This window comes from Vipera berus (genome assembly GCF_964194415.1).
Source record: "Vipera berus genome assembly, chromosome: Z".
Lineage (NCBI taxonomy): Eukaryota > Metazoa > Chordata > Lepidosauria > Squamata > Viperidae > Vipera > Vipera berus.
Window position 1 is genome coordinate 50,460,146 of NC_138205.1, and position 24,789 is coordinate 50,484,934.

Here is a 24,789-nt window from a genome sequence, read left to right on the forward strand (position 1 = left end):
TGAGCTTTAAGTTTGGGCGGCTGAAGGATTGAGCCCCCCCGAAGCCTGGGTTTGCTCTGGGCTGCGCAGAGTCTCTGCTCCGTGATTTTTGGAGCAGAGCCAAGCGTTAGCAACCACCCCTGCCAGAAGGAAAGACTCTTGAGTATGAAGACGCAGGCAGAGCGGTACAGGAGGTCAAGGTGAAGTGGACTTTTATCTTTACTCTCTAGCTCAATGGATTTTATGGCTTTAAAGTGAAAGTGCGCAGCAAGTGAAAGTGGGGGAAGATGGCGATGAAAGCCTCCAAAGTTCTCCGGAGTGCGGGGGCTTCCCCGGTGCAACAGACTTCGTTGCAAGCTTTGCTTCCTCCTGTACCTGCTCCAGCATTGACGCTTAAGGATTTACAGGATGCCTTCGAAAAGCATTCACAATTAATGTCAGATATGATGGAAAAGCTGGAGGAGAAACTGGAGGAGAAGATGGAAGAGAAGTTTAGAGCAATGAGGGCAGACATCTTGCCTACAATTGAAGCTGTGGCTGTATGTGTGCAACGCTTGGATGAAAAAGTGGAGGATCTTAGTCAAAAGAATTCTATATTAGAAGCAAAAGTACTAGAGAATGAAAATATAAGGGATAAAATAGATGGAGACTTGAGCCTCGTCCAGTACCATCAGATGGAGTTTGCTATCAGAATCAGGGGCTTAAAAGAGAATCCTAAAGAAGATCTAAAGCAGCTGGTCTCCGAGGCTTTGGAAGTGGTACTGGGTCAGTCAGCAGCTGAAATTGAGGGAAGTATAGATAAAATCTTTTGTGTGAACTCATGGATCGCAAGGCAGAGGAAGCTACCTAGAGATGTGGTGGTTTACTTTACAAAGAGAGCAATTAGGGATGAAGTTATTCAAGTTGCTTATGATACTAAGTTTGTGGTTGCTGAGCAAGAAGTTTTGGTCTTAAAAGAGATTCCTCCAAAGATTTTAAGGAGAAGGAAAGATTTTGCCTTTTTAGCACAGGAGCTTAAGAAATGTGACATCAAGTTTAGATGGGAGATTCCAGTGGGCATGGTGGTGATGCACGAAGGTAAAAGACATCATCTGGTTACAGTGACTCAGGCACGTGATTTTTACAGTAAAGTTTTAAAAGCAACCCCTCTACCACTTCTGGAACCTGTAAAGGGAAATGGCGAGGGAAAGTCACAAGATGCTGAAGGAATACAGATAGAGGAGAATGGTGCTGGAGGGGATCAAATTACAGCTTCATCAGCAGCTGTTGGAGAGCAGAGGATAACGCGTGCCGCTTTAAGACGAGTGAGACAAGAGCAAGAGCAAGATCAGCAGAAAGTTATGGAACCTCCAAAGCGTACTTACAGTGAAGCTGTGGGAGGGGCGTGGCCTAAGGAAGTTAAAGGGGTCCTGGCAGACGTGCTCCAGAAGCTTCGGGATGCCAAGAATGGCGACTAAGTTCCTAACCTGGAATGTTAATGGATTAAATTCACCACAGAAGAGAAAGAAAGTTTTTCAATATTTAAAACAATTTAAGACTGATGTTATCTGTTTGCAAGAAACGCATATTAGGGTTATGGACCAAAAGTATTTGTTGAACTCAAGGCTGGGCACGCAATTTATTGCTTCTGCAATGAATAAGAAAAATGGAGTGGTTATCTATGTCAAGAGTACTCTGACAGCGGAACTAATTGAAGTAGATAAACAAGGAAGATATGTTATGATAGATTTGCTGTTAGAAGGCACAAAAACGCTTTTAGTTGGACTGTATGCTCCTAATCAACAACAAACTGATTTTTTTAGTTTACTACATACAAAGATTACCCAGTTGGATTATAAATCTTTTATTTTTATGGGAGATTGGAATGGTGTCCTTGATGTACAGCTGGATAAATCTGGTTTTTTTAAGCGTGCCCCGAGTCATGCTAGATTGCCTAAATCTTTTTTTGAAATGAAGGATGATTTGGAATTGCGAGACATTTGGCGAGATACACACTTACATGAAAAGGATTATACTTTTTTTTCTGATAGACATCAATCTTTTTCCAGGATTGATTTTATATTACTGACTAATGATTTTTTTTCTAGGACTAAGAAGATAAAGATTTGTGCAAGAACTATATCTGACCATAGTCCAGTCTGGTTAGAGATCAACAAGGACAATAGAGATAGGCGCTCCTGGCGCGTAAATGAGAATTTGTTTAGAAATCAGAGAAATGTGGAAGAATGTAAAAAGCAGATGAAGGATTTTTTTGAAATTAATATGAATAAGGATACCTCTATGGACATGGTTTGGGATGCTAGCAAAGCCTATATGAGAGGGGTGTTAATATATATGAATAATAAATACAGACGTAATTTGGAAGTTAGAAGGAAAGAACTGGAGAATGAAATTAGGGAAAAAGAAAAGGCCCTAATTTTGAATCCATCGGATGTGAAGATTAAGGAGGTCATTAACCTGTTAAGAGGACAATTTGATACGTTGATGGCTGATCAGGTGGCAACTAACCTACGGTTTGCTAGGCATAATACTTTTTGCAATGCCAATAAACCAGGTAGGTGGTTAGCCTACAGGTTAAGGAAAAAACAAAGGGCTTCTAATATAGATAAAATTGAATACAAAGGAAAGGTTGTGTTTCAACAGGATCTTATCAAGGAAGCCTTCGTGGATTTTTATTCCAAATTATATGTTAAGGAGAAGATTAACGAAACAGATATTGATATATATTTGAAGAATGCTAGTATCCCGGTTCTCACACAAGAACAAAAGGAAGAGATTAATCAATTGATAACAGAAGAAGAAATTCTTTTAGCAATTAAGGAATTGAAGGTGGACAAAGCGCCAGGTACGGATGGACTGACTGCGGTCTACTACAAAAATTTACAAATGGAGCTGATAAAGCCATTAAGGGAATTGTTTCAGACAATTCAGAGGGGGGGAAGGGTGCCTCCGTCTTGGAGAACTGCTTTTATTTCTTTGATTCCGAAGGAAGATCAGGATGCTACTCAAGTAAGAAATTACAGACCAATATCACTTTTAAATACAGACTACAAGATATTTGCTAAGGTGTTAGCTAACAGATTGATGAGGGTTTTGCAACAGATGATTCATGGGGATCAAACTGGGTTTATTAGTGGTAGACAAATGAAAAATAATGTGAGGCATATAGTTGATGTGGTGGAGTTTTTGGAAAGGAACAACCAGATCCCTGCGGCGCTAATTTTTTTAGATGCTGAAAAAGCTTTTGATCAATTGGATTGGCAATTTCTGATGAAAGTTTTAGATAAAATGAATTTTGGGGATACATCTTTACAACCAATTAGGGCATTATATCAAAAACAAACTGCCCGAATAATAGTTAACAATAGCCTGACTGAAGTATGCAATATTGAGAAGGGTACAAGACAAGGGTGTCCGTTATCACCTTTATTATTTGTCTTAACATTGGAGATATTATTGGTAAAAATACGGAACTCGGAAAAAATTAAGGGTATTCAAATTAGAGATCAGGATTATAGATTGAGGGCGTTTGCAGACGATCTGGTTGTTACGGTGACCCAGCCAGAAAACTCTGTTGTGGACCTGATGGAGATAATAATGCAATATGGGAAGGTTTCTGGATTTAAGGTTAATGTACAAAAAACAAAAATTTTAGCCAAAAATATGACAGCATCGCAAAAGGCCCTTTTAGAAGGATTAACTGGATTTGAGATTGTTAAAAGGGTTAAATATTTGGGGGTGTATTTGTCACCCTCCAATGCAAAGTTATATAAAAATAATTATGAAAAGTTATGGGGAAAAATTCAAAAAGAATTGGAGAGTTGGGAAAAACTGCAATTGTCTTTGCTGGGTAGAATTGCAGCAGTGAAAATGAATGTCCTGCCTAAATTTTTATTTTTATTCCAAATGATACTGGTCCTTAAAAAAGATTCTAATTTGGAAGAATGGCAACGGGGTATCAATAAATTTGTGTGGGCAGGGAAAAGGCCACGAGTTAAACTTAAGATTATGCAGGATACTCGTGAAAGAGGTGGTCTTAAAATGCCTAATCTTAAATTATATTATGAAGCTGCTGCGTTGTCAGGAATAAGTGATTGGATTAATTTGACACAAGGGAGATTATTAAATCTTGAGGGCCACGACTTGTTATTTGGCTAGCATGCATATTTGTTGTATGATAAGAAGGTAGATAATGTGTTTAAAGTGCATATTTTAAGACAGGCATTGTTGAGAGTTTGGAAGAAGTATAGACATAAGTTAGACTACAAGATGCCGTTGTGGGCAATCCCGAAACATGCAATAGAAAACATAAATGTTGGCTTCAAACATGATGTGACTACGTATAAGGAGATCTTAAGCTTGGAAAGGAACGTGTGGTGTTTGAAGCCGTACAATCTCTTGCGAGATGAGAAGATCGTTCAAACTTGGTTTCAATATACTCAGTTACGTGCCAGGTGGAAAGAAGATCAGAAAATTGGTTTCTCAATGACCGATGAAAATTTGATAAAGCAAATTAGAAATCAGGGTCCAGCACATATCAAACGGATTTATCTTGCATTGATAGATATTGACTCAGAAACAGAACTTGTTAAAGACTGTATGATAAAATGGGCCCAGAATATTCAAGAAGTTATTACAATGGACACGTGGGAAAAGATCTGGGTGAGGAATGTAAAATTTACGCAAGCCCAAAACCTAAGAGAGAACTTTTATAAAATGTTTTATAGATGGCATTTAGATCCTAAAAAGCTTGCAAGTATGTATCCGAATTATCAACCTAAATGTTGGAGGTGTGGTGGCGAAGATGCAACGTATTTTCATATATGGTGGACCTGCAAAAAGGTTAAGGCTTTTTGGATAAAAATTTGGTGGAATATGCAGAAGATCTTTAAGCAAAGGATAAAGTTTTGTCCACAATTGTTTTTATTGGGCATAATTACAGATGCTACTGTTGTGGACACTAAGTTGATGTTGAACTTAATCACAGCAGCAAGACTCTTAATAGGTCAATATTGGAAAAAGGAGGAACTGCCGACTATAGAAGAATGGACACTAAAAGTCTCTGACCTGGCGGAAATGGTAAAGATTTCGGCTTACTTGAAAGATCATTCGCAAGAACGTTATATTATGGAGTGGAAAAAGTGGATGGATTATATCCAGAACAAATATGGGACTAAAAAGTTTCATTTAGCATTTGAATAAGTCTTCTTTTCTTTTTTTCTTTTCTTTTTATATGTAATATTAGTATTGCTTGTAGTCATTTCATATGAGCTAGAGTGCGATAGAATTAATAGTTTATTGTTGTTAGCATATGGATGTTTATGATTGTTCTTTGTTTTTATACCTTGTACTTAGCTCTGGGAAGTCGGGGGGGGAGGGGGGAATGGGGGTGAGGGATAGGGAGGGATAAGTAGGGGTGGGTGGAGGGAGGGGGGATTGTTAAAGATAAAATGTACTGTAAAACTTTTCAATTAAAAAAAAGGCATTCGACTCATTACCTCACAGCTGGATTGATGTGTGTTTGGAAAACTTTGGAATCAGCAAAAATATCTGTACATTTTTGAAAGCAAATATGCAAAAATGGAAAACAGTCCTAACAGCAAATGGGGAGAACATTGGTGAAATCAACATCAGACGAGGAATCTTCCAAGGAGACTCACTTTCACCACTACTGTTCAATATCGCATTAATTCCATTGACAGTTTTATGAAACATAAAACTGGGATACCACATCTCAAGCCAGCATGGCAAGATAAACCATCTACTATACATGGATGACTTAAAACTGTACGTGAAAAGGCACACTGAACTTGAATCAATACTCAGCGCAGTTCAACTGTTTAGCAGCTACATCAGAATGAACTTTGGACTTGGAAAATGTGCTATATTATCCACGCAAAAAAGGAAAAATGGGAAAAATGGAATAGAACTGGGAAATGGAAGTATTGTGAAAGCACTAGCAAAGGATGACAGTTACAAATACCTAGGCATATTGGAAGCAGATAACATCTTGAATGGAAAAGTCAAAGAGTCAACACAAAAGGAATACATCAGGAGAGTCCACAAAATACTAAAATCAGAGCTGAATGCTGGAAACATAATTAAAGCCATTAATACATGGGCAGTCCCAGTGTTACACTACCCAGATGGAATTATCAACTGGACTTTGGCTGAATTGGAACACCTAGACCAGAAAACACGTAAATTTTTGAATATGCACCACGCTCTACATCCATGAAGTAACATCGGCAGGTTGTACCTGCCAAGAAAAATAGGGGGCAGAGGGTTATTGCAGATCCGAACTGTAGAAGAAGAAAAAGTTTGAATGACTGTGTGAATCAAAGTAGAAAAAAACTGCTGTAGACTATGAAAACAGAGATCATTCACAGAAACAAAGGCAGAATGTAAGGAAAAACGGCTGGATGACAGATTAAATAGATGGAAAACCAAAGCTTTGCATGGATTGCATTTGAAAAACATTGAAAGAAAATGTGACAACAACTTGACATGGGCATGGCTTAAGAGGGGAATCATCAAGAAAGAAATGGAAGGCTTACTACTGGCTGCTCAAGAACAAACACTACAAACTAATGCCGTGAAAGTGAAGATACAAAAATCCACTGACAATCCAAATTGCTGACTTTGCAACGACAGAGTTGAAACTGTTTCACATCTAATATGTGAGTGCAGCAAAATCGCGCAAACTGATAACAAAGCTAGACATGACCGAGTTGCTAAATTAATCCACTGGGCATTGTGTAAAAAATATGACTTGCCTGTGTCCGAAAAGTCGTGGGAACATAGGGTTGAAAAAGTTGTTGAGAATGAGAGGGTGACGATCTTGAGGGACTTCCGAATACAGACAGATGGCCATTTGGAACACAACACGCAAGATATCGCAGTTGTAGAGAACCGAAGCGTACATTTGATCGATATCGCTGTACCAGGAGATGCGAGTCGAAGAAAAAGAACTAGAAAAAATTACGAAATACCGTGACCTGGCCATCGAAACTGCACCGATTATGGATGAAACGTGTAACAGTGATACCCATTGTCATCGGGGCACTGGAAACTATATCCAAAAACTTTGCAAAATACATCAAGAAATTGCGGCTTCCTTCAATAACTCCAGCAATGCTAGGAAAAACTGTGCTACTTGGAACATCTTACATTTTAACGAGGTACCTGGTTGATACCTAGGATGCTGGCAGCAACTTGTGTCAACCATCAGTGCCAGTCAATTTGAATATTCAGTTGACTGAGGTTCATGTCTAATGAATAACAATAATAACAATAACAATAATAAAGTTGGAAGAGACCTTAGAGGTCATCTAGTCCAACCCCCTGCTAAGGCAGGAAACCCTATACCATTTGAGACAAATGTCTGTCCAGTCTCTTCTTAAAAACTTCCAGTGTTGGAGCATTCACCGCTTCTGGAGTCAGGTTGTTCCACTGATTAATTGTTCTAACTGTCAGGAAATTTCTCCTTAGTTCTAGGTTGCTTCTCTCCTTGATTATTTTCCATCCGTTGCTTCTTGTCCTGCCTTCAGGCGCTTTGGAGAATAGCTTGACTCCCTCTTCTTTGTGGCAGCCCCTGAGATATTGGCACACTGCTATCATGTCACCCCTTGTCCTTCTCTTCATTAAACTAGACATATCCAATTCCAGCAACCGTTCCTTATATGTTTTAGCCTCCAGTCCCCTAATCATCTTTGTTGCTCTTCTCTGTACTCCTTCTAGAGCAGGGGTGTCAAACTCAATTTCATTGAGGGCTACATCAGCATTGCAGTTGCCCTCAGGGGGCCGGGTGGGTATGGCCAGGGTGGGCGCGGCCTACTGGGTGGGCGCAGCTGGAGTGCGTATGGCCTACTGGGTGGGCATGGCCAGCTCTACATCGTTTGCCTCAAGGGTGCCTATGGGGGCCTGGGCAGGAGTGGGACAGATCTGAGGGTCTCTGGCAGAAGGAGGGTCTCTGGGCCAGGGCCAAGGCAGTGGGGACCATTCCCTCACTGTTTCCAGGATGGCTTCGCGGGCCACATGAAACCACTTCGCGGGCCGGATCTGGCCCCCGGGCCTTGTGTTTGACATGTCTGTCTTAGAATAATAGATTATCTCTTACCTTCCCAAAAAGATGTGGTAAATTGGTTAACTCTTCCTGAGGTATAACTACAGAATAGAAACTGATCTCAGCTTCATTTATTATTATTATTATTATTATTATTATTATTATTATTATTATTATTATTATTATTATTATTATTATTATTATTATTATATTATTATTATTATTATTATTATTAAAACTTATATACCGCCCTTCTCCCATAGGACCCAGGGCGGTTCACAAGGCAATTAAAACAATATAACAATACAAAAGTTAATAACAAATTAAAATAAATTAAATTATCCTTAATTAAAATCTAAAACCCTTAACTCTAATTAAAAACCCAATTGCAATAGGTTAAAAATTAAAAGTTCTCAGTCCTGGCCGGAAAGCTCAAAGAGCCAGGTCTTCAGGTCCCGGCGGAACTAACAAAAATCTGGGGCAGTCCTGAGCTCTACGGGTAGCTGGTTCCAAAGGGCAGGCGCGCCCACAGAGAAGGCCCTCCTCCTGGGTGTCGCCCTCCGGCAATCCTTTGCCGGCGGCACCCTGAGAAGGCCCTCCCTGTGGGAGTGCACAGGATGAAGGGAACTTGATGCCGGCAGCAGGTGTTCCCTCAGATATCCCGGACCCAAGCCATTTAGGGCTTTATAGGTCATCACCAGCACCTTGAATCTCACCCGGAGGGCAACCGGAAGCCAATGCAGCTCACGAAGCAAAGGTGTTACATGGGAGTATCGGGGAGCCCCCATCACAACTCGCGTGGCCGCATTCTGCACCAGTTGAAGCCTCTGAGTGGTCCTCAAGGGCAGCCCCATGTAGAGAGCGTTACAGTAGTCTAACCGGGAGGTCATGAGCGCATGAGTGACTGTGCACAAGGCATCCCGGTCCAGATAGGGCCGCAACTGGCGCACCAGGCGAACCTGGGCAAAAGCCCCCCTGGTCACAGCTCCTACATGATCTTCAAAACTGAGCCGCGAATCCAGGAGGACAACCAAGTTGCGAGCCCTATCGACGGGGGGTAACACCTCACCCCCCATCATTAAAGGTGGAATAGGATGATTCACTCGAGATGCATGTACGCACAGCCACTCAGTCTTGGCAGGATTGAGTCAGAGCCTGTTTCTCCCCATCCAAACCCGAACCGCCTCAAGGCAACGGGACATCATGTCGAGGGCATCACTGAGCTGGTTTGGGGTGGAAAGAAAAAGTTTGGTATCATTGGCGTACTGATGATACCCCACCCCAAAACCATGAATGATCTCACCCAGCGGCTTCATATAGATATTGAACAGGAGGGGAGAGAGGACTGACCCCTGAGGAACTCCACAAACAAGAGACCTCGGGGCGGACCTCTGCCCTCCCATCAACACCGACTGAGAACGGCCCAAGAGGTAGGAGAACCACCGTAGAACAGTGCCCCCCACTCCCAACCCCCTGAGACGCCGCAGTAGGATACCATGGTCGATCGTATCAAAAGCCGCTGAGAGATCTAATAGGACTAGGACAGAGAAACAACCCCTGTCCCATGCCCACCAAAGATCATTCATCAGCGCGACCAATGCCGTCTCCGTGTTGTACCCGAGCCTGAAACCCGATTGGTACGGGTCAAGATAATCGATTTCCTCCAGGAACAGAGGAAGCTGATGCGCCACCACACTCTCAACAAACTTCGCTAAAAAGCGAAGGTTGGAGACCGGACAATAGTTATTCAAAATAGCTGGATCCAGGGCAGGCTTCTTGAGAAGGGGTCTCACCACCGCTTCAAGGCGGCGGGAAAGACACCCTCACTCAAAGAAGCAGATATCACTGCCTGGAACCAGCCTCGTGTCTCCTCCCGAGCTGAATAAACCAGCCAGGAGGGGCACGGGTCCAATAAACAGGTGGTAGAGCTCAGCCTCCCCATAATCCTGTCCACCTCCTCGGGAGTCACAGGATCAAACTCAGTCCAGATAATACTCTCAAGACCGCTCGATTCCTCCCCATCAGACTCTGCCCAGTCAGAGTCCAAACCAGTTCGAATCTGAGCGATTTTGTCAGCCAGATGCTGGCTAAACTCCTCGGCCTGCCCCTGTAAGGGCTCCTCCCTCACCTCCTGGGAGAGGACGGAGCGAGTTACCCTAAACAGGGCGGCCGGGCGATTACCTGCGGACGCAATGAGGGTGGTGAAGTAATTAGACTTCGCCGTCCTCATTGCCGCGAGATAAGACCTAGTGAAAGATCTTATTTGCAATCGGTCAGATTCAGACCAGCTGGATCTCCAACAGCTCTCCAGACTCCGTCTCCGACGCTTCATCTCCCGTAGCTCCACAGAAAACCATGGAGCCCATCGGGATCTGCGCCGGATCAGGGGTCGCAAGGGTACAACCCGGTCAAGCACCTCGGTGGCGGCTCTCTCCCAAGCCTCCACCAAGGCATCAGCCGGGCTGTGAGTGAGGGAGATAGGTATAGACCCAAGCGCCGTCTGGAACCATTCAGGATCCATTAGGCGCCTGGGGTGGAACCACCTGGTCGGTTCCGCAGCCCAGCGGTGAGGGGTAGCGTATCGGAAGACCAGCCGTAGGAGGTGATGATCAGACCATGACAGGGGGACAATATTTGGTGTACCCCCTCCCAGATCATCAAACCACTGCCCAGATAGGAAAACCAGGTCGAGAGTGTGGCCCCCTCCATGGGTCGGGCCCTGAATTATCTGGGTCAGGTCCATGGCCGTCTTGGAGGCCATGAACTACCGCGCTAACTCTGACGACCTGCCCAGGGATGGAAGGTTGAAATCACCCAGAACCATAAGTCTGGGAAATTCAACCACCAGCCCTGAAAGGGTGTCGAGAAGCCCAGGCAGGGTTGTTGCAACACAGCTGGGCATCAGGTATGTCAGCAACAAACCCAACTGAACCCCAGAGCCAAACCTCAGGAGGAGCGACTCACTCCCTCCTATCTGTACGACAGTGGTCTCCCGCGGACATAAGGTCTCCCGTATAACCACCGCCACCCCCCGCCCCTACCCTGAGCCCGTGGCCGGTGCAGCACGCAGAAACCTGGGGGGCAGAGCTCAGTCAGAGGGACACCTCCCTCTGAGCCCAACCAGGTTTCCGTAATACATGCCAGATCCGCGCATTCCTCCTCGATCAAGTCTCGGACGAGGGGCGCTGTGTTCACTACGGATCTGGCATTAAAATACACCAGCCTAAGCTCAGGGGCCCGATTTCCCTCACCCCCGGGTAAACGGGTGTCAACCGGAGGGTCGGAGCACGCCACCGCTTGAAGACAGCGGGGGCGTGATCCCGAATGTTGATATGGCCCTCCGTGCAACCACCTGCTACCATTCCCAATCGTTGTGGGGATTTGAAACCCCACCCCACAACCGGAGGAACCAGCAATCCCTAACCCCAGGCTCGTCTTGCCGGGAACCAACTCCAGCAATCTGCCCTTTTTCGAACCATAATCCAGGATGCAATATTCATTTCTTTCCTTTATTAATTCTTTTACTTCTTTAGCCATGTTTTATCTGTGGTTTCTTCCTTGTGTAACTATATTCAAGCTTACTTATATGTTTCTTGATGTAGTGTTTGTTTCTCCTGAACACAGTGAGCAAGTGAATTTTTGTTACTATGCCTAGTTGTGACTAATTGATGCAGCCTTTCTCAACCGTGAGCCTGAAGGAACCCTTGGAGTATTTTTCAGGCATCAGGAACCCCCTGTATATTCATGCTCAGATATATGCCAGAAGTTATTATATTCATTTCATATGTGGGCCAGTACATATGCATTAATAGAGCTCTTAAACTAAGAATTATGATTTTTTTAAAAACTAAAATTTAAGAATTAAACTTCTTCCTATCCCCCACTTCATTTCCCTCTTCCCGCCTTTGTGGGTAGCTCCTGCTGCCACTGATGCCAGAGCCAACCCAGCACTGGATTTCCTGAATCTGCCCTGAGAAGAAGCCAGGCCACTGTGCTTGTAGAAACAGAGATAAGCACCAACAAGGAGAGCTCCAGGACAGATGTCCCAGCAAGTGTCTTTTTTGTGCACACTCTCTCACCATCTGCTGCATCTCCCTTCGTACTCACTCCTCTCTTTTCAGCTTGTGCACAGTGTTGGAGGCTGGAATGTTTTTGTGGGGTCTCTTTTATTATTATTTCCCAAGGAACTCCTTGTGACCTCTTATGGAACCCAAGAATTTTGCAAAACCCCAGCTGAGAAATCCTGAAAGAATTACTCCTTGAGAAAATCAGAAGATTCAAGGCATTTCCTTAACTCTTCCATATAACTTACCTTTGTCTTAACTATCGCCATATATGACAGTTCTCTCTATTAAAAAGCTTATATCACATGATATCTCTAAAGCTGTTTTGATTATATCTCCATAAACACAACAGGAAATAATATTTGAAAAACCCAGACTTTAACATTTTAGTTATAGGATTTTGATCAATAAACACTTAGAGCTTGCCAGCATTTATTTAAAAAAATTAATTGCAGGATAAATTCATTATCCCATACCAAACATTGTTGCTTCAACAGACAAAATTTCCCCAAAATTAAATTAGTTAAAATAAGCTTAAATCAGTATGTTTAAAATAAGTACAACTGAGTTTCAAATTGAACTACTAATAATCGGGAAGGATAAATAAGTGCACAAAGTTGGTGGTTTGATTTACATACAACTTGTGGATCCATGAACTCTGTAGATTCACTATGGATTTACTATGTTCAAATAAATCTCACTAATTCATGGAATTTATTTCTAAGTAATCTATAAGACTGCCACTTACTGTTACAAGCCTGAGAAAAAGGAGACTTGTCTAAAAAAAATGAAGGCAAAAACAGAAAACAAGTTCCAGACAAGAATTTGAAATAGAAATATATAAATTTTCAATGACACAGAAGTAAATGCCATTCAAAAAGAGTTATTTCAAATGTAGAATACTGAAGATTCATTATTACTTCTGTGTAGGCTCATCATTTAAAGAGAATCAGTTACTAGGACGTTTCTTATAACATTTTATAGCCGTGGTGGCACAGTGGTTAGGATACAGTACTGCAGGCTACTTCTGCTGACTGCTGGCTGACTGCAGTTTGGCAGTTTGAGTCTCACCAGCTCAAGGCTGACTCAGCCTTCCATCCCTCCAAGATCGGTAAAATGAGGACCCAGATTGTTGGGGGCCATAGGCTGACTTTGTAAACTGCTTAGAGAGGGATGTAAAGCACTGTGAAGCAATATATAAGTTTAAGTGCTGTTGCTATTTTCAGTACAGCATTTAAACTTGTTACTAAAACGTATATTTATGTAATGCCACCAGAAATTTTTTCCTTACATTATTATACCTTTAAATTGCATGTTTATAAGTAAAAGGAAGGTTAAAAAATCTTAAATTCAATGAATATGAAGAATAAAAAAAGGGTTTTTGAAAGCAAGCCAATAGGCAGAGGAGCAAATGATTGCAGATACTGCTGCTGAAAAAAAAGAATGTCACTGAAGATTAACCAGTTACTTGCCTGATGAATTTCTGTAATTTTTAAAACAGGGTTTTTCTCTCTTCTTTCCTTCCTTGTCTCCTTTCTTCACTCACATGTAGTTTGGTTTTTCCTTTCCCTTTTTCTTTCTTCCCCAGTTCAACTACTATTTTCCATCAATCCTTTCATCCTAGGGAGTGTTTTTCTTCTTGTTTATTTTGGCTGAAAGGTGGGTTTATGTCTATAACTGTGAGGGTTTATGTGTGAGAAATGAAATAATTAGTGTAGGCAGATAATGATTAATTTTTTAAATGGGGATAATATATGGGTAATTAACTGTAGATAGTATATATGTGTGTATATATGCTGCCCATCTTAGAGTACAACTCAGGGCAGCTCACAATAATAATAAAACCATACACAATGAAAATTATGGTATCTGAAGCAGAATATCCAGATTCAGTCACAGTTTCGTGCCATACAGTATTAACCTTGTGAACTCTAAAACTTCCTCCTTCCGTTATGCGTGCAAGATGGACAGTGATTAATATTTATATCTTACTTATATGTAAGGGTGTAGGTCTATACATATGTTGTATATAGTATTGTTAAATGTGTATTATATATGTGTACACTTTGAGAGCAAGCAACTAAATTTGCCATTGCGCCCACAGTAAAAAATGACAATAAAGGTTATCTGTCTGTCTATCTATCTAAAAAAATCTAAAACCAGTCAACCTCCAAATGAGCCCGAGAATCATCTATAGCAGGGGTCGGCAACCTTAAACACCCACTTGGACCCGTTTCTCACAGAAAAGAAAACATTGGGAGCCACAAAACCCTTTTAACATCTAAAATGAAGATAACACTGCATATATCCTTTTTTTACCTTTATGTATAAAAAAACTATAGTGTGTTGCATTTATGAAATCAATGAACTGCTACAAAGAAAACAAATTTTTATGCCGGAGAAAGAGGGGGGGAAAAATCTTTCTCCTTCATCCCAACAGGTGAAAACAATTTTAGTAGCTTATCTACTATCTTTAAATACATCATAATTATCCCCATACCTCATCTCTTAATTTTAAAAAAATCAAAATATTTCATTAAACATTCTTTACTAAAAGTCCAATAAGGACAACATATATATTCTCTCTCTCTCTCTCCTCTCTCTTTCCTCTCCCTCTTTCTATCTCACTCCCTCTGTCTCTTTATCTATCTTTTTCCTCTCCCTCTCTTTCTCTCCCTTTCCTCTCCTTCTCTCTTTCCTCTCTCTTTCTTCCTCTCTCTTTCCTCTCCCTCTCTCTCTCTCTCCGATCTTCTGCTCACCTGGCCTCACACTGTTCTCCAACAAGCTGACACACATTCTTATTGGGCTGACTCTCTCCTGCCCTTGGTCTGCCAGTCCTCTTCCCTCACTAAGTAAGTAAAAGTGTGTGTGTGTGTGTGTGTGTGTGTGTGTGTGTGTGTGTGTGTGTGTGAGAGAGAGAGAGAGAGAGAGAGAGAGAGAGAGAGAGAGAGATATGCTGCTTTCTGCTGGTTCCTGCAGAGATGCACCAAGGGCAGGGAACCCACCCAATAAGCTTGTCAGCTTGTCGGACAACAGCGTGAGGCCAGCTGGCCAGGTGAGCAGAAGATTGGAGAGAGGGAGGCAGGGAGGGAGGGAGGGAGGGAGAGAGAGAAAGAGAGAGAGAGAGAGAGAGAGAAGGGAAGCGCAAGTGCCTCTCTCTCTCTCTGTCTCTCTCTCTCTCTCTCTGCAAATGGTGGAAGAGGACTGGGAACCACAGTAGAAGGCTGAAATAGCCACATGTGGCTCCAGAGTTGCGGGTTGTCGACCCGTGATCTGTAGGCTTCTACTGAATTCTACCCCAGTGCCCAGTGCCTGGGGGAGAATCAGCTCTTTATGACTTTCCAGAAGGTAAGAGTGTGGGGGCCTGTCTGACTGCCAAGGGAAAGCTCTTCTATAAGGTTGGGACCATCAAAGAAATGGCATATTTCCTAGGTCCCATTAGATGGTAGTATTTAAAGAAAAAGACTGGAGCATAGCTGTTCTCTCCAACTTAGTGGAATGGGCAGACACTGTCAGGGAGAAGTACTGTCACATATAACTTAGTCCCATGCCATGTAAAGCTTTAAAGGTGATAACCAGCACCTTAAGTGGGCCCCAAAAGAGTAAAAGACAATGTAGCTCATGCAATAATGGGATGACATGTATAAAATGGGATACCCAACACAGCATGCACCACTGCATTCTGCATCACTTCTACTGTAATTTCTGAAAAGTCTTCAAGGGTAGCCCCATGTTGAACCTCCATGCCAGAATGGGTGCAATTGGCATAGAATATGAATCTGTGCAGACTCCCCTGATTATGACTGCCATCTGTTCCTTAAGCAACAACTGCAAGTCCAGAAGGACCTCCAAATTTCACACCAGCTCGGTGGACGGAAGTGCAACCCCATCAAGAAACAAACAATTTTTTTCCTGGGAGGGGGAAAAAAACCATTAGAAAGGTGTAAGCTAAATTCTCTAACCAGTTCCTCACAGCCTCCAAGCACTGGGACAGCATTACCTGAGTAACTAGGGGTGATAAAATACAATCGAATGTCATAAACGTACTGATGATACTGCACCACTTGCCAACAAATAACCTTGTCCAATAGTTTCATGTAAAAAAGGAGAGGTGAGAGACCAAAGTTTGGACACACTCCACAGTATAGAAACCTAGGGTTGGGCCTTCCCCACTACAATACAGATTGGAGATACTGTAAGGAGATGAATCACTGTAAAATGGTGCCTCCTAAAACCCTAAGCTAGAGCAGAAACATACCATGCTTGATAATATCAAAAGCCACCAAGAGATCCAGGAGAGCCAGGACAGCTGTATCACTTCTATTCCAGGCCCGCCCCCAAAGGTTATCCACAAGTGCAACTAGTATGTATGTATGTATGTATGTATGTATGTACGGTATGTAAAATTTAGAAAACCTCACAGAGTGATTCTGGTCAGTGTATAAGTAAAATCTAAAACATAAAAGCTATATATAATTGTATTAAAAAGATGGGAAGGCCTTCAAGGCACTAACCAGCCCCATCACTGTGTACTCTTGTATGAGCCCCAAGGATGTCAGCAGATTAGTCTTCAGATATTTCAAAGGACTAGGAGAGCAAGAACTTGCTTTGCCTTGGGGGGGGGAATGTTCCAGAGGGCGGGGACAACTTCAAAGAAGGCTCTCCTCCTGGACCTTGCAAGTCAAAACTTTTTAACCATTGGGGTCTACAACATATCTTCCCTGCCTGAACAGGTGGGATGGGACAATGAATGGGACAAAGAGGGTTCCACGTAAGGTTTTCAAAGTCATAACCCACATCACCCATACTACCTCTTTGCTGTACCCTAGCTTGAACTCAGACTGAAGATTCCTGATAATTCAATTAAATACATTTATAGAGGTTATTTTTCTTGTCTTGCCCAACTTTGGAGTGTGACCTCTCTGTTACACATTTTTTCACTTGTATGCACATTTAAGAGCATTACTCCATATATTTTGTTGGGGGGGGGAAGACATTTCCAAAATTAATTTCAGCTGGAATTGGCAACTTGTGACTTATATTTGTGTCTATATGTTTATATTTATTCTTCCTTGGGATTCTTTTAATATTTGATAAAGAGAATAACTATGATAAAAACTCTTTTCCTGTCAGTAACCTCAAATTGATTATTTCTGATTAAGTCAATGACAACAGACCCATATTTCAGCAAATATATCAGAATAGTCCAGAATGAGACAATGGTTTCATTCCCAATTATTTATATTGCTAGAAAAACAATATAATCTGAATCAACATTTTAATAAATTATATTTCTGATATTGCTACTAATTTTACTACTAATTTTGCTGATCACTTCTAGTCCCACAGGAATCAGGCAAAATCATTATTTTCAGTCAACATTCATAAACAGTTTGATCAATTATGAATGTTGGCAAACAATATTTAGCTTCAAAACTATTTTTAAAAATATCACTTTTCAAATTGCAATCCCACAACAAAGCTGAAAAAGTCTTCTTCCTATGTAAATTCTTTAATAAAGTAGCATAATTTGGGATACCAGAGCCACACTCAAAGCTAAATACAGCGATACCTTGCTAATGACCAACCCATTGAGCACAATTAAGACAGAACTGTCACTAAGCAATGCAGTCATTAAGCAAAATATGTGATTTATTTATTTATTTATTTGATTTGTATACCGCCCTTCTCCCTAAGGACTCAGGGCGATGAACAGTGACATAAATGTCAAAATGCACAAATACAGAAAATTGAAAATAAATTAAGCCCTACTGCCCAAATGTAGAAGATAAATTAAAACCACAATTAAAATTAAACCCCTCAGACCAGACCGGATTGCTTAAATAGATATGTTTTTAGATCGCGTCGGAAGGAGCGAAGGTCGGGAGCCATCCGGAGCTCAACCGGTAAATGGTTCCATAGGTCAGGCGCGCCCACAGAGAACGCTCTCCCCCTGGGAGCCACCAAGCGGCATTCTCCAAACGGTGGCGCCCTTAGGAGGCCCTCTCTGTGGGAGCGTACCGGGCGGAGGGAAGTTGATGCCGGCAGCAGGTGATTCCCAAGGTACTCCAGACCCATGCCATGTAGGGCTTTGAAAACCATTACAAGCACCTTGAATCTCACCCGGAGGATAACTGGGAGCCAATGCAGCTCACGGAGTAGAGGTGTAACATGAGAGTATCGGGAGGCTCCCAATACGACTCTCGCAGCTGCATTCTGTACCAGTTGGAGCCTCCGAGTGGTCCTCAAGGGCAGCCCCATGTATAGAGCATTGCAGTAATCTAAACGAGAGGTCACGAGCGCATGAGTGACTGTACGCAGGGCATCCCGGTCCAGATAGGGCCGTAATTGGCACACCAGGCGAACCTGGGCAAAGGCTCCCCTAGTCACAGCTATTATGTGGTCTTCCAAAGAAAGCTGTGAGTCTAGGAGGACTCCCAAGTTACGGGCCCTATCTACAGGGGGGGGGTAATAACTTACCCCCTATAGAAAGAGATGGAATGTTCTGAATATGCCGAGATGCCGGTACGTAAAGCCACTCAGTCTTGTCAGGGTTGAGTTGAAGCCTGATCATGACGGACTTGTGACCTCATTTCCACCATGATTACTAAGCAAGATATTATGTGACCACAAGTCACAATTTTACTACAAGCTTCTCCACTGATAGTCAGAAGCTGGCTATGAAGCATGCAAATAGCAATCATGTGACTATGAGATAACTGCAACAGTTGTAAAGTGCCTGAATTTCAATCACATGACTACAGATATGTTGCAATAAGTGCAGGGCCAGTTGTAGTTACTTTTTCAGCATGCCAACATAAGCTTGAAGAGTCACTGTACAGGGCAGTAGGGTAAGAGAAAGCTACTGTATCTTAAACACAATTTAAGACAAATAATTTCAAAGGTTATTAGCAAACTGTAACTTTAAATGCAATTATCCAAACTGTGTTCCAAAGCAGTTCACAATTATTTTATTTATTTTATTTTAGTGCACCAAACAAACTAGGCAGTCTCTCCTGCAGGAACTGTAAGCCTAGGTGGAACCACAAATTTGCATACGCTTTTTTAGAGCTACAGATGGAAGTGACATAGAACCAGATGAGTTCTGGTAAATCCATAACTTTATTGTGGTGTTTCATCTCACCTAATTTCTCAGTTACCAGACTAAGAGTGCCACAGCATCCCCTGCTCAGTTCAGGATATAGCTATGCAACTTAGTATCATTAACATATGAGTGATCCTTCACTGTAAACCAGTGGATGACTACATAAGTAATTTAAAGAATAAGGTGTTACTACTCAAATCTATTTCTCCATAAAAATTTCAATAAAATTTCTTCTGAACAGCTACCTAAAATCTGTAAGTTTTTTGAAATGAGAGTTAATAACAGTAAATCTAGATAAAATGAAAGTGCTCATTGTGTAAGTGAAAGTAGATCTTCTTATTCTGGATTGGATCATAATTTGGAGCAGCTTCTGATTTTTCAGTGAGGAATAGCAGCATCTACTATCACGTTGCTACATCAACTGGATCATTTTTACAAAAATCACATTGGTAAAAACCAGGCTACATAACCCTAATATGCTCTTGAGCTATATATACAAAATAAACACATTTTGCAAACCATGTTAGCACAAGTTAATCACTGTTTAATGCGCTGATTTAGGTACATCCTCTGAAAGGCTTGCACAAGCTCCTGTATGTGAAAGACTACCCTAGTTGTCTTTGTGTACGCATGCACAGATAGCACTTGTGCAAGTCCTTCAGAGAACACATCTACTTAAGCCTTTTGGGTTGGAATGTTTTGCTTCCACTGATAAACTTTGTGTAAAACATACTTTTTAAATGTTTTACACTTTTTCAATATGTTCTACCTGGAACTACCTCCAAATAACAATGGTGTTCAAAAAGACAATTATACACTATCTATGATAAAAGCATTACATTAACTGCAAAATTATTGTTAAACATAAATTGTTGCATACAGTTAAGTTCAATATTATCTCAGAGTACACTTTGTCCTTTTAATCCGGCCCTTTCCATGGTTCATTGAGGTGACCTGAAGTCTTCTATCTATAGTTTCCACTGGCTCATCAGATGATGACAAGTAATTAAACCTTCTTTGTAGTCCCAGAGATCCCAAAATAACTCTGTTGTTCTGATGAACTGATAACTGTCCCAGCTTTTAAAAGGCCTTAAAATATAGTTTTCTAAACTGTCTTAAATTGCTGATTAAATTTTAATGCTTTAGTTTTACTTCTAAGATATTATAAATGACAGCATAAAATGCCTAACGAATGTTTTAAATACATGAATATCAACAAGTCTTAAAAAGTGGCACATATGCAGTTGCAGTTTCAATGAAGTCATAGCTGTATAGCTCAGATGGCCCTTTACATTGCAATACATATCATGTTCTTTATTTCAAAATCTTCTGTATTCTCTATACACAGGACACTGACATTTTAATCTATAAAATGTTACTTACAGTAACATTTTACTGTACAGTAAAAATACAGTAAAATTGCCTATGATAATCTACCATAGTAATACATTGCAACCCTTCATTCTGGCTGATATGCTTCATCTCTTATACGTGAATACTGAATTAGAATGTTTTCTCACGCATTACTGTTTTATCCAATTTTCTGGCGCTGATAGCAGTAAACTACTGATTCCTGATCTAACAGTTTTATAAATGAAACTCACTTCCCCCACCCAGTAATTCACCACCAAAAGACCCACTCCCTGCATCTCCTATATCAGACTTCCAGTGCCCGGACAATGCACTAATATAGCACTGGGTTTCTTTTCTTCTATAAGTTTTGCTATGCCTTCAGCAATGACAAATATAGGATTAGAACAGGTTTGGAAGCACAGGATTCTTAAGAACCTATTGTATTTCTGTTTTCAAAATCTGTTTACCAAGGCATAGCAATATCACTATTCCCATCAATATGTTACACTTTTTCATTCCAATAACATAATATGTATCTCCAATCTCAAGTCACTTTATAATAAGAATGTGGATGTTTCATAAAGAAGCAATGTTTTAGAGATTTCTTTTTTAGAAATAGTTTTATGTAGCCGATTAAAGTATTGATTCACAGGAATACTGTATACATATGCCATAAGCTCACACAAATCGCTCGTTATACATATCCTGGAATCTTATTTCTTCCTTCCACATCAAAATAAAACGGTATGGAAATGGTGGGAGGGGGAAGAAGAATCAAGGACGATGACAGAATCCCTTTCCCCTCAACCTCTTATAGGTCAGTGTGGCACACCCATCCAGCGTTCAACTTCCTTCCTTCCTTCCTTCTTCCTTCCTTCCTAGGGCGTCAGCCGAAATGAATCACAAATTGTTGATTTTCTCCTCACTCACCTACACCGGGCTCGGGCTCTGTCCAACCACCCTTCGGGGAGCGGCAACTTCGACTTCTTCTTCCCGTCCTGTTCCGAAGTTTGGGGGAGGGGCTGCGAAGCAGAGGTGTGGGGGGGGAGTCTTTCCTGCCTGCCTCACCACATTTCCATAAGGAGCGGCTCACTACGCCTTCCTCAGATGCAAGCCAAGTGGGGGTGCTCTGCTGATGGGACGGTGGCGGCGGCGATGGCGGCAGCTAGGCGCTCCCCTCTCGCCTTCAGTCATTGAGCCGCTCTGCTCCTGACAAAACAACCCACACAGCAGGAGAACGAGAGAAGCAAAGGACGAGCACGCGCCGCGCGCCGCCCGCTTGCACGCGCGACTCCCCAATGAGCGAAGTGATGGGGGGTGGGTGGGTGGCACCGCCTCGCGCTTCTTTAGATCTGCGCGCGCATGCACAGTTGCGCACGCGCCACGCGTTTGCCAAGTCAGACTGTGTGTCCTACGAAGGGTGGCGCGCTTCACTTTCTCGCCCTCTGTCTTAAGGAGGAGGGGGAACTGTAGCCCGCACACAGGTGCTGGGTTGGGCTAGCACCAACAACGTTCCCCCTCCACGTTCTATCCGTGAACAATAGGCGGCGCGCGGCGGCGCTTTTAGAGTTAGCTCCGCTTCTTTCACACGTTTTCTCTATTCGCGGCACGCCCCTATCTCTCAAGGAATTTCCATAAGGAAAGGGAAAAGCTTACTATTAATAGCAATCGAAGGTGAGGTTATGCAATATTTAAAGATATATGTTACTCACACATTTGTTTTCCATTGTAGAATGTGGTATTTAATATAGCGAGATAGGGTCTGAAATGCAACGTCCATTTTTAAGAAAGATGCAGTAATGCCAAAATTTAAGGAGAAAATAGACCAATAGTTTCGATTGTACCTCTTGTCTATGTATACTGCTGTTAAAGAGGGACATCGAGAAGGAAGATAGAAACCTTCCAATTATGGATCTGAAGATGGTTACTAAAAATACCATAGATGCAAGATTAAATCAGTCAGTCCTGAACTAAATACTGTTTTTTGTTTCCTTTAAGTTATCAACAAGAAGAAATTCTCGCCTTTGGGATATGTGATGAAAACAACTGACAGCAAAAAAAAGGACTGGAAATGAACTGGAGGACTAGAAAAAAGAACTGTGCCTGGAAAAGTGGAGGGAAGTAGAAAGAGGGGGAGGAGGTAAAATTAACAATAATAATAATATAAAATTGGAGGGGACCTTGGAGGTCATCTAGTCCAACCCCCTGCTTAGGCAGGAAACCCTATACCATTTCAGACAAATAGCTGTCTAGTCTCTTCTTAAAAACTTCCAATGTTGGAGCATTCACCACTTCTGGAGGCAGGTTGTTCCACTGGTTAATTGTTCTGTTAGGAAATTTCTCCTTAGTTCTAAGTTGCTTCTCTCTTTGGTTAGTTTCTACCGGTTGCTTCTTGTCTTACCTTCAGGTGCTTTGGAGAATTAGCTTGACTCCCTCCTCTTTGTGGCAACCCCTGAGATATTGGAACACTGCTTCATTAAACTAGATGTACCCAATTCTAGCAACCGTTCCTTGTATGTTTTAGCCTCCAGTCCCCTAATCATCTTTGTTGCTCTTCTCTGTATTCCTTCTAGAGTCTCAACATCTTTTTTATATTGTGACCAAAATTGGATGCAATATTCCAAGTGTGGCCTTACCAAGGCATTGTAAAGTGGTATTAACACTTCATGTGAACTTGATTCTATCCCTTTGTTAATGCAGCCTAGCATTGTGTTGGCTTTTTTGCTGGCTCTTATTTAAGTGATTGTCTACTACAGGGCTTTTCAACCAGTGGTACAGGTACCACCTGTGGTACATTGGCACCTGGCAGCTGGTACGCGACCATCCTAGAAAAGTGGTAGCGGGGAGGGGAATGAGCTGAACCGGTGGCAGCACCGCACAAGCCTGAGCGAGAGATGGCTGGAGCTGCAGGGCTGTCAGGACTCAGCGGAAGCCCCAGGATCAGCACCAGGCTCCAGCTGGAGCTCGACGCTGATCCTGGTGCTTCTGAGCCCAGAAGAAGCACCGATCAACTGGAATTTTGCAGCATCTCCAGGGTCTTGTGATTTACATTCAGCTGCTTGGCAACTGATTCATATTTATGACTGTCACAGTGTCTCAAGGTCATGTGAAGTGAATAAAACCTGCTACAACCACGCAGGAGAGGGGGGGGATAGAAATGCTCACAACAATGAAAACCTCGGACAGGAGGAAGAGCGCTTCCGGGTGGGCAGGCAGGTGTCCTGCTCAGCTGTGGCTTGGGGGGCACTTTTTTCAGTGCCATTGTAACTTCAAACAGTCACTAAGCGAACTGTTGTAAGTCGAGGACTACCTGTACTTCATCACTTTTTTCCTTTTGGGGGTGGTCATCAAGTTTTTGATACCTTGCTAGGCAACTGGTGGTAATCGGATGTTGCCATATCATAAAAGTGGTACAATGGGTGAAAAGGTTGAAAAGCCCTGGGTTAGGTAATACAGTGGGGAGGACACGAAGCCCATCAGATATAACATAAATTGTTAACTTCCAGCAGCCTCAGGCAGCATTGCCCTTGATGATCGAATAAAGCCATGATTCCCCAATCCTGATGTAAATTATAAAATGCTTTCCATTAGTTTTGCCATGTTTTGTTTAGAAGTACCCTAAAATTCCATCAAATACAGTAAGATTTTTGTTCTATTTCAATTCACTGTGTGGAATATAATACAGAGGAAGGTGTTTTATATAAGTACAGATAGTCTTCAACTTACAACAATTCACTTAGTGACCATTCAAAGATAATGACTATTTCACACTTAGGACAATTGCAGCATCCCTATGATCACATGATCAAAATTCAGATGCTTTGCAACTGACTCATATTTATGACAGTTGCAATGTCCTGCGGTCATGTAATCATCTTTTGTGACCTTCTGACAAGCAAAGTCAATGGGGAAGCCAGATTCACTTAACAACCACTTTACTGCAGTGAGTCACTTAACTATGTCAAGACCATTAAATGGGACAAAACTCATTTAACAGTTGAGTTTACTTAGCTACAGAAATTTGGGATTCAGTTGTGTTCAAATGGCTATTTTGGATTTGATTGACTCTTTTTAAGGAACATAGCATATTTATGTTTGTTTTTCAAATTGTCAAATTCCACTTACCAAATAGAAAAACTTGGTATTCAAAGAGGAGATGTAGTTTCTGACTTACAAAGCATGTGAAACTAAAAGTTCATGATGACATAATTTATCATTTTCTA

General features: G+C 41.9%; 1 protein-coding gene across 2 annotated transcripts in view; it reads right to left on the minus strand.

Moving 5' to 3' along the window:
* The window catches only part of TANC2 (tetratricopeptide repeat, ankyrin repeat and coiled-coil containing 2), a 382,196-nt gene extending 360,414 nt beyond the window's left edge, over positions 1–21,782 (minus strand). For both annotated transcript variants that reach the window (XM_081344806.1, XM_081344805.1), the window contains exon 1: positions 21,497–21,782. The gene's annotated coding sequence lies outside the window, so the exon portion shown is untranslated. The remainder of the gene's footprint in view (positions 1–21,496) is intronic.
* Between the last annotated feature and the right edge of the window lie 3,007 nt (positions 21,783–24,789).